We start from the raw sequence: 10,217 nt of genomic DNA, 5'->3' as shown, positions 1-10,217 counted from the left end.
CCTTCCTCCTCCCCTCTCCCCCATGCACCCTTGATAATTTATAAATTATTATTGTATCTTATTCCTAGGTATCTCAACTTATTTTTGGTGGCTTTTGTGAATGGAATTATTTTCTTGATATCTTTTTTTGGATCTATATCGACAAATGGAACAGAACATAAAACCCAGAAATAAAAGGATTCACGTACAGACAACTGATTTTTGACAAAGGACCAAGAAATATTAAATAGAAGGAGATACCTTCTTCAACCACTGGTGCAGCAAAAACTGAATATCGATCTGCATAAGAATGAAAGAGGACCCATAGCTCACCCCATACACAAAAATGAACTCAAGGTGGATCAGACACCTAAATGTAAAACACAAAGCTATCAAGATCATCAATGAGAAAATTGGGGCAGATCTAAAGGCCCTAGTGCATGGCATACACAGTCTACCAGATATAACCAAGGAAGCACCTTCAGGGGAGGACAAAATAGATGACTGGGGCCTATTAAAAATAGGACACTGTGGACCTCAAGAGATTCCATTAAAAGAGTAAAATGAGGGCCCGCAAATTGGGAAAGATATTTAGAATAAGGAACAGAGGACTAATTATTAAAATCTACAGAATGTTGTAGCTCCATAATAATAAGAACAACAAATTACCCTCTTAAAAGGTTGGCAAAGGACCTGAATAGAGAATCCACAAAGGATGGTACCTGAATGGCCAACAAGCACATGAAGAAATTCTCTCCTTCACCAACCATCTGTGAAATACAAATCAAAACAACGACGAGATACCATCTAACACCCACAACTATAGTCCAATAAAAAAAGAGAACAACAAATCCTGGACAGGGTATGGAGAGACTGGAGTTTTACTTATTGCTGGTGGGTTTGTAAATACACACAACAACCGTGGAAAGCGATATGGTGATTCCTAAAACACCTGGCAATAGGAATACCATATGACCCAGAAATAGCATTGCTGGGCATAAACCCCAAAGAAGTAAAAGCTAGATCATGAGCAGATGTATGCTCTCCCATGTTCTTTGCATCAATGTTCATAATAGACAGAAATTGGAAACAGCCTAAATCCCCATCAGCAGAATGAATTAAAAAGCTTTGATATATACACACAAAGGAATACTACGCATCCCTGAAAAATAACGAAGCCACATGACATAGAGATATGTAGAAACCATTCTGCTGAGTGAAGTTAGTCAATCAGGAAAGGACAAATATTGTGTGAGCCCACTGGGTAGGGATGGACAACAGAATGGGAGCAGGCTCAGGCCATTCAGTTCCCTGGCCAGGTCGGCTAGGTATCTTGGTAAAGAGGCTGACTGATGTCCATAAACCATCCACTATATCCTCTCTATGTGTGTATCTTGAAGACCACTTTGATGTACGGGTCCTCACTTCAACTGAGATCGGATTTTTGAGAGAGAGGGAGGGGAAGATGACTGCTGAGTGGCTGCCATACAAAAGGGGTGCAGGGGTCCCTCAGACCGGCAGACATTCCTACCATAATGATGAAGGAGACACATGGGAAAATCAAGGCAGGAGTGAGGAAATGTATGCATACACATCTTGGAGAAGACAAGTGCATGTATGTTGACAGAAAATGGGGGAGGACCAATTTTCTAGCAGTGGTGGAGGGATGACAAACAGTACTTTTAAGGACTCTAAGAGGGGGAACATGTCTGGTACTAGGCTCCTAATAAGCTACATTGATCCGAGTTTCTGGTCATCCCATGGGGACTCAGGCCATGTGCCATACACAGAATACTGGGACATTGAACCCTGGATCTTCAAAACATACAACATGCTCCAAAGGCCACACCAGAGAAATACAATGTGGAAACAGATGAACTAGGTTCTACCTCAAACACACCTTAACCAGAGGATTTCAGACTAAAACTACATAGTGTGTGAAGAAGCAGAAGATAGTTATACAAGAGTATGGAACTGTCGGCCGGCAAACTAAAATTTACTTAATATTCCAATGCCTTATTTATTCTTTTAAGAAGTGTATTATTCTGGTAGACCTATGGCTGACATTTTCAGTGAATGTTATTGTAAGTTTTTCCTGACCACCTGTATTAGTCTGGATAGACTAGAGAAACAAATTCATAGACATGCACATGTGTATAAGAAAGAGATTTATATAAAGAGTAAGTCTACATTAAGAAACCATCTCAGCCCAGTCCATAAATCCAGTATTAGCCCATATGTCTGATACCAATCTATAGAGTCCTCTTCAGACTCACGAAACACATGAAATGATGCCGAATGCAGGAAGATCACAGGCCAGTGGGTGGGAAGTCTTGTGGATTCAGTGGTGTTGTAATGGCTGGCAGGGATCTCCACGTGGCTCTTCCAGCTCAGGGCACTAGTGTAGCTCCATGTCTCTTGTTAGCTGTAATGTCTCCCAGGAAATGAGCCTGTATCCTGACTCCAGCGAGCTATTTATCTTCTTAACACCTCCAGAGGAGGTCATCAAGCTGCAATCTGATTTACAGGGCTAACCTCCACCCCTTCACTCGTAAGTCTCAAATTGACCACAGATTATGTAACTACCATACCACCAACTCCCATTGTTTGTTTAAATAGTGTCCAGTCACCTAAGGATTTATTCTGCACAAATCAATAATCCCTGTATTGTGATTTGTAGTTAGCCTACACTTGTTCGATCTCCCTTTCTTCATATTATTTTAAAATCATTACTATGGGATTAAGCAGTGTCACTATAAACAGAAGGTCTTTATGCTCTAGGGAGATGATCAATAAGATTCTCTACAATAAATTAGGAAAAATATTTCTAAGGTGAGCCAGAAGCAGATAGGAAACATAGATTCCAGAGTGGATTTAGGACTAGCACTTAATCCTAGCTCCAATACAAGAACAATTAGATTTTATGATGTGTCCCTGTTCAATACTCACTTTCACGAAGGAAACATGGAAGATATGGGAGCTATAGCAAAGTACAGTGAAGAAATCAGATGGTACCCAACTATCAGAAAGAATAGCATCTGGGGCTTTAATGGCTTGTTTTCAAACAAGCAGTCATCTAAATGAACCATCGAAGCCCACATAGAAGAAGCCCATCAACATCTGTGATCCAAGAATTATAAATTATATAACCCAAATCCAAAGGAGGGAATAGTAGCAGAGTTTACATTGGGAGATTCTGGTGTGCAGGGTGCTTTGGATGACAGTGGAAGTTTGCAAATACGTTTGCAGGATCTACACAGGGAATACGCCTCTGGCAATTTCCCTCTAACATACTCCAGGGATGGGAATGAGACAGAGTATTATAGAAATGACTATTGTAGATTAAAATGATAAATCTGACTTGAATGTTTACAATTGCTTGATCTGGTTTTTAATATTTGCTGTCATTTTTTTTATATTGAGGTTTATCTATGTTGTATTTTGCTATTGTTGGTACCCTTCATGACTCCCTGTTATTTAGTTTCTATGATTTTTGGTAATGATACCCAGATGGATACATCTATAGAGACAATAACTAGAGTTTGGGGGGTGGCACATCAGGGGAGGCTGGGAGAGCAATGGAGAGCTGCTATCATGGAGTACAAGAAGGAAGAAAATATTTTGAAATTGATTGTGTTAATGATTGTACAACACTGCTTGATATGATTGAACTATGGGATGGTATAAAGTCTGGATTAGGTCCTAATAAAATGGTTTGAAAGAAAATAATAAAGATTTATAGTCTAGGAAACCTTATGTAGAGTCACTATAAGTAATAATCAATTCATTGGTAGTGGATTTTTTTCTGTTGTTGTTTGGGGTGAGAGGTAGTCTTGGATTCCTAACATAAGCACTATTAAAATTTATGGAGGGCTCATTACTCTCTAGATCAGCAGTTCTCAACCTGTGGGCTGCGACCCCTTTGGGGATTGAATTATACTTTCACAGGGGTCGCCTAAGACCATCGGAAAACACGTATTCTGATGGTCTTAGAAACCGAGACACCGCTCCTCTGTCTGTCTCCAGGTGGGTCTGCCCACATGCAGATAAGCTCACATATGAGTACCTGGCATGAAGACTGTTACCCATGCTGCACCATGCTTCAAGATAAAATTTCATTTATTTGTAATAAGAAATAAATATTTCACAATATATAATTACATTTTGTTTTGTGATTAATCACTATGCTTGAATTATGTTCAATTTGTAACAATGAAAATACATTCTGCATATCATATATTTACATTATGATTCATAATAGTAGCAAAATTACAGTTATAAAGTAGCAATGAAAATAATTTTATGGTTGGGGTCACCACAACATGAGGAATTGTATTAAAGGGTCAAGGTATTAGGGTGATTGAGAGCCATTGCCCTAGATCCTGTGTTTTGCACAACTTGAACAAGCAATTTATATTTTTACAAAGACACTAGTTACCATTATCATCTCTATTATTCAGATGAGGAAACTAAAACACAAGAACGTGATATAATCACACCTGGAGGTCAGTAGTAAAGTAGGAATTTAAACTCAGACCTATACAGCTCTGGAAATCTGGCCCTTAGCCACCATTATTGTGTATATCTTTTAAGTATCTGAAAATTAATTGTTCGTAGTCAAATCTCTCTGATATACCCAAGAGTTGTATATCACTTATAAAGCAAGAAGGATTTCTCCCTTAAGTAGGTAGGCATACTATCTTCCCTGTAACCTTCCTGCCTGAGGCTATTGTTGGTGTGCGGGATCACGGAGTTGCTTCCTCCATGGTACTCAGAGACCCTACATCCTTCAGAATGAAGCCCTGGCCAGTCCTCAGAACTGTTGCTAATTTGAGTCCACTGGCAGCTACTGGGTCAGCCCATCTTCTTGGGGGTCTATCTCTTTTTTGCTGCCCCTCTGCTTTCTCAAGCATGATACCTTTTTGAGGAACTGGGCTCAATGCCTAACTTTCACATGAAGATGAAGTGTTGGATCTTTTGACTTCTGCTTCCCTGAGCACTGAGTGTAGTAGATCCACGCAAGATGAAATTCTTGGTGACTTCAGTTTCCCCCCCACTTATGTTACTTAGTGGTCCAGTTGTGAGGATTTTGGTCTTCTTGACATTGAGTTGTCATTCATACTGATGGGTGCAATCCTGGATCTTCATTAGTGAGCGGTTCAAGTCCTCCTCACTTCCAGCAAGCAAGTCAACATTGTGTCACCTGCCTCGGTGGTTAAAACACCTTCCTCCAATCCTGATATGGAAGTCGTTATAGAGTCCAGTTTCTCTGACAATTTGCTTAGCATACAGGTAGCATGAATCTGGTGAGAAGATACAACCCTAGCTCACACATTTCCCAATTTTAGACCATCCAGTATTCCCCTGTTAAGTTTGCCAAATGCGGATTGCTTGATCCATGAACAAATTCCACATGAGTACAATGAAGTATTCTAGAGTTCCAATTCTTCTCAAGGCTATTCATAGTTTTTATAGATATCTGCCTCTATCTTCACATAGCTGTCTTCCACATTATGTATAGCTATGTTTATATATTTTTATTAAAACATTTTAAAACAGTTTTATTGTCACATAATCCACCTATCACCCAACTCAACATTGCAATCATATCAAGAAGAGCTGTGCAATCACTACCACAATCTATTTTAGAACATTTTCTTCTTTCTTGTACTATTTTTAGCTTTCCATTTCTCCCTAACCTCTCTTGACAGAGCCCCCAAGAAACCATTAATCCAGCTACAGTTTCTATAGATCTCCCATTTCTTGATGTCATATACAGAAAAACATACAAAATATGGAATGCTTCACAAATTTGAGCGTCATACTTGTGTGGGGGCTTATCTTCTCTGTAGACTTACATTTTTAGTATATGCGTTACCATAGCCAGCACTACATATTTTTAAATACAGAACAATCCAGTCCATTACATAACTTTGCCATTTTGGGGTTCTATTTACCTGTTGGGGTGGGAGTTTAAACAACTAGCACGTAGTTACGTAGCCCGGAGAGGTCATGTGTGCTTTTTGTTTGAAATATCCCTTAGTAGGCTTGAAACAAGTTCCAGTTAGTTCCTATCTGGGCCCTCCTTTCATGATATTTTAATGTCATGTGAGCCTTGCTCACTTCATTTGTCTGAATTACCTTAAAATCTTGGGACCGTTTTCCTCCATTCATTTCCAGCGGGTTCCTACCGCTGTTTCTGCAGTCTGCTCTCTTACTGCTCCTGGTGCCTCTCGTCTGTGTGGGCCCTGAGTCAAGGAGAGTGGGCACTTAGCAACCAGATCAGATAAGCACAGGATATTCCATCTTTAATGGCATGATTTACAGTTCAATGTGGCCTACCATATCATTTGTAACATTTGAGACCGTAAACGGATTTAAAACCAGCTTAGCTTGGGGAGTACACAGAGAAATGATTTCTAATCATAGTCTAACTGACAAATATTATTGTCTAAAATTTCCTATAATATTTGTGCTTGGGTGTGTTTTCTCCCTAGCACCAGAAGTAACTTCAGTTGCATAATAATAGATTTCAAAGGTTACCTCGATATTTCCTTGTCCTTATTGACTTTTTCATATTGAGGAAAACAAGAACGAAGTTGTTGCTAAGAAAATACTGATAGCTGCCAACTGGTTCCCTGACATTTGAGTAAACTTAGCAGCCCATCAGCAGTACATTAGGAATCAAAGCTAATTCAAATCATTTCATCACTTCATCAATCAATGACTATTCTTGACAATTTATCCAGGAAATTAAGACTTACATCATTCTATAGTAGAACATTCAGTCTCCCACCTAATTTCTATGAGCTCCAATGCCACTAATGTGTACATATGAGAAGAAGATACACATTAAAAAATTGGTCAATTGAAAAGAAGGTCATGTCTCATAACCAATAGGTAGGTTGAGAAACTTAATAAGTGGTATAATATAAATGTATCAACAGTACAATGAGAATAATTTGTCCTAAATTTTTTGTCCACATTTTTTATCACAAGTGGGCCATGCCCACACTCTTTCCTCTCTCCCTTCTTCTCCTCCCTCCCTGCTTTCTCTCTCTCTCTCGCTTTCATTCTCTTTTGAGTAAACATATAGATGGTGTCTATTAAAATTAAAAAAATGGAATTTTTTCATGAATTTTTCAAAGCTTCTCATATCTAATAAGGGTAATGCCTGAGCTCATATACCTGGTAAGACACTAATAAAGTAAGTCCCCGGGTCATGCAAACTATGAACAAGTTCAGCTGCTACTCAAAAAGCTGGAGGTTCAAGTATATCCAGAGGTACCTTAAAAGAAAGGCCTAGTAATTTACTTGAAAAATCAGTCACCCAAAACACTATGAAGCATAATTCGACCCACATGGGCTTGGCATGAGTTGGAACCAACTCTCTAACAACTGGCTTGTCACAGAGAAAAGTGAGTCTGGGGTAGGTGCCAGAGATTGGCCTGAGATCAGTGGGTCACCATGGAGCAAGGTAATCAAGGTACGTAGAGGTGGGGAGTGAAGAGACAAGGGGCAATTGAGAGAGAGACAGGTAGAGAGTGGGAGTTTTAGAGGAGAGAGTAGATAAATGGCAAATCTCAAAATTTTGCCAAGAGTGTATAGTTTGGATAGACAGGGAGTTCTCAAATGAGGAAGAAGATCCACTCCTAAGTCTTTGTAGGTAAATTGGAGCAGGTGCCTCCATTCTTACTGAGCCTCACTTTAATACAAGAAAAGGCTTGAGATCTTTCCCATGTTTTAAAACTTGCAAGTTTAGCATGTAAAGGTGATTGTCATGAAGAATTTGTTGCAAACAGGGATTGGTTGAATAACCTCGAAGCTAGGGCCAATTTAAATCACATTAAAGGGAAAGTATGAGCAGTCAGTCAAACATTCTTAACTCAGCGATTGCCTATATACAAATATGGTTGATAAGTTGTCAACACTTATCAAGAAGTTTAATATTGTTTATAGGTATGACTTAGTTATTCTATCTTGAGAAATTGATTCTAAGAAAATAATTCTAAATACAGACAATTCATATCATGTTTATAAATGCCAATAACTTGGTAACTCAAAAAATGTCCAATTATAGGTTGACTTTTGAGTGAACCATGTCTACTTATTCAATTAAATCCAACTTTGAAAATGATGTTACAAAGAAAATATAATAAAACAATTTATGAACTAAGATTGAGTTAGGTAAACAGTCTACAAAATTAAATGCACAGAGTGAATGTTGTTATAAAAATATATTGACATATTGAGTGGGGGCATATCAGACTATTCCAAGTAACTGTGCTTGGAAAGGATGATTTAGGGGATAGTCTCCATTTTTTTCTTTTCTTAATACGTATTTTTAAAATGTCCTTTAAAGTGCCACTTTTATTTTTGTAATGGAAATTATTTTTAATGATAACCATCACTGTAATCATTGTAATCACAAGGTTATATCTTAAATCTAGCTATGTAGGTATCCTTTTCCTCTAAACTCTTGAGTTGTATCAAAGACAGCAATTCCAGAGAGAGGAGATCATCCTTGGATCAAGGAGAGTCTCAACAATAATGAAAAGGTTTACCACCAACATCTGGTAAAAGAACACCTTAGGGTCATTGTGTCAGATCAATTAGTTGTGCTGCGGTTCGATGAAGAATATAAATGTAATTGAGTTTTATTGAAAATTGTAGTATCTTCAGAATAGTTACTCCAGGTCTGTGTAAATGCTAGCCACGTAGATAGCCTAAGGTGACCAGATTTAAAGCGGGACACCATTGACCGGTGTGGGGTGGGGTGGTGTTCTTGATTTAAAATTTGATCTATATGGACCAAATAGATCGTTCCCTAGCTTGTCATGCATTCTTTCCAAAAATTGGGACTGTCCCGCCAAAAGCGGGACGGCTGGTCACCTTATATGGCCCCTGATCTGAAGGTAATGTGGGGACACGTGAATCATCTGTCATCTTGAAAGCCCAATACCGGCTGATCTTGATAGTAAGCAGATGAGCTGTTACTGCTACAGTAATCGGATTTTGTTAGGATAGGAGACCGAAATAGAGGAGGATCTGTTTTCTTTCCTTCGAGGTTTGACATTTTCAAAGATATCTCTGCCAATGGAGAATTTGGTGAAGGATGCTCTTTTATTGTAGAAATCTTACAGGAAAATATGTTGGGTGATGATTCATGAGGGTGCCAGCCTAATTAAACGAAGAAGGGGTATTATTTTAATGCTGACAGGAACCTAGACTATATCTGATACTTTAAGAGGAAAGGCATTTAGGTTTGTGTAGCAAATGGTTCCTTGCACAATTCATGGACAGGCAAGGGCACATCACTGAAAGTAGAGGCAGCATGAAGTAAGTGGTGTAAAGAGGCTGAACTTGGGAATAATTGAGGTGGATGGAAATCCTTAGCCACAGTATTTTAGTTTACTCTTCAGTTTACTCATGTCAAGTAAACAAGGACAACAACGATGACTGTTGTTGTTAGGTGCCAGTGAGTTGGTTCCGACCGATGGTGGCGCTATGCACAACAGAAAAAACACTTCCCGATTCTGTCCCGTCCTCCCAATTGGTCCTCTGCTGAGCCCACTGATGCAGCCCCTGTGTCCATCCATTTCGTGGAGGGCCCTCCTCCTTTCTACCGCCCGTCCACGTTACCAAACATGATGTCCTTCTCCAGGCACTGGACTCTCCTGATAATATGTCCGAAGGATGGAAGACGACGTCTTGACATCCTCCCACGTGGGAACACTCTGGCCTTACTTCTTCCAACACAAATCAGTTTTTCCTTTTAGATGTCAGTGGCCCTTTCAATATTCTCTAGCATCACCATTAGAATGCATCCATTCTTCTAGTCTTCCTTATCACTGTCCAGCTTTCTCAGGCATGTGAGGCAATGGAGAACACCATGGCTTGGCTCAGGGCACCTTAGTCCTCAAAGTACCATCCTCGCTCTTCAATATTTTAAAATGTATCATGATGCTACCCATTAGTCCAGTTGTCAGAACTTTGGTCTTCTTTACTTTCAGGTTGTTAATAAGCCTTTCTTCCCATAATCCTACTCGCTTCTCTCTTGATTTTAAATCTTCCTTGATTTTAAACCATGCAGCAGTGCCTTGTTCTGTTGGTACAACTGCCTCTTGATACACGTGAAGGCCCTTAATGAGCACAAGGAAGTATTCTTTTTTTTCCTGAGTGGCTTATTGCTTTATTTTCATTATTTAAAAAAACAAATCATTTTACTGGGGACTCTT

General features: G+C 39.2%; 1 non-coding gene across 1 annotated transcript; it reads right to left on the bottom strand.

The window, feature by feature from the left end:
- Positions 1 to 5,767: 5,767 nt before the first annotated feature.
- Positions 5,768 to 5,869, bottom strand: LOC115872052. Its single transcript, XR_004047621.1, has one exon. It is a non-coding gene; the product is annotated as a U6 spliceosomal RNA (small nuclear RNA).
- Positions 5,870 to 10,217: the final 4,348 nt, after the last annotated feature.

This window comes from Echinops telfairi, unplaced genomic scaffold, assembly GCF_000313985.2.
Source record: "Echinops telfairi isolate 266 unplaced genomic scaffold, ASM31398v2 ScPeMD7_3;HRSCAF=10, whole genome shotgun sequence".
NCBI classification, from domain to species: Eukaryota; Metazoa; Chordata; class Mammalia; order Afrosoricida; family Tenrecidae; genus Echinops; species Echinops telfairi.
Note: the sequence above shows the minus strand (reverse complement) of the source record. Positions and strands in the feature narration are given on the sequence as shown.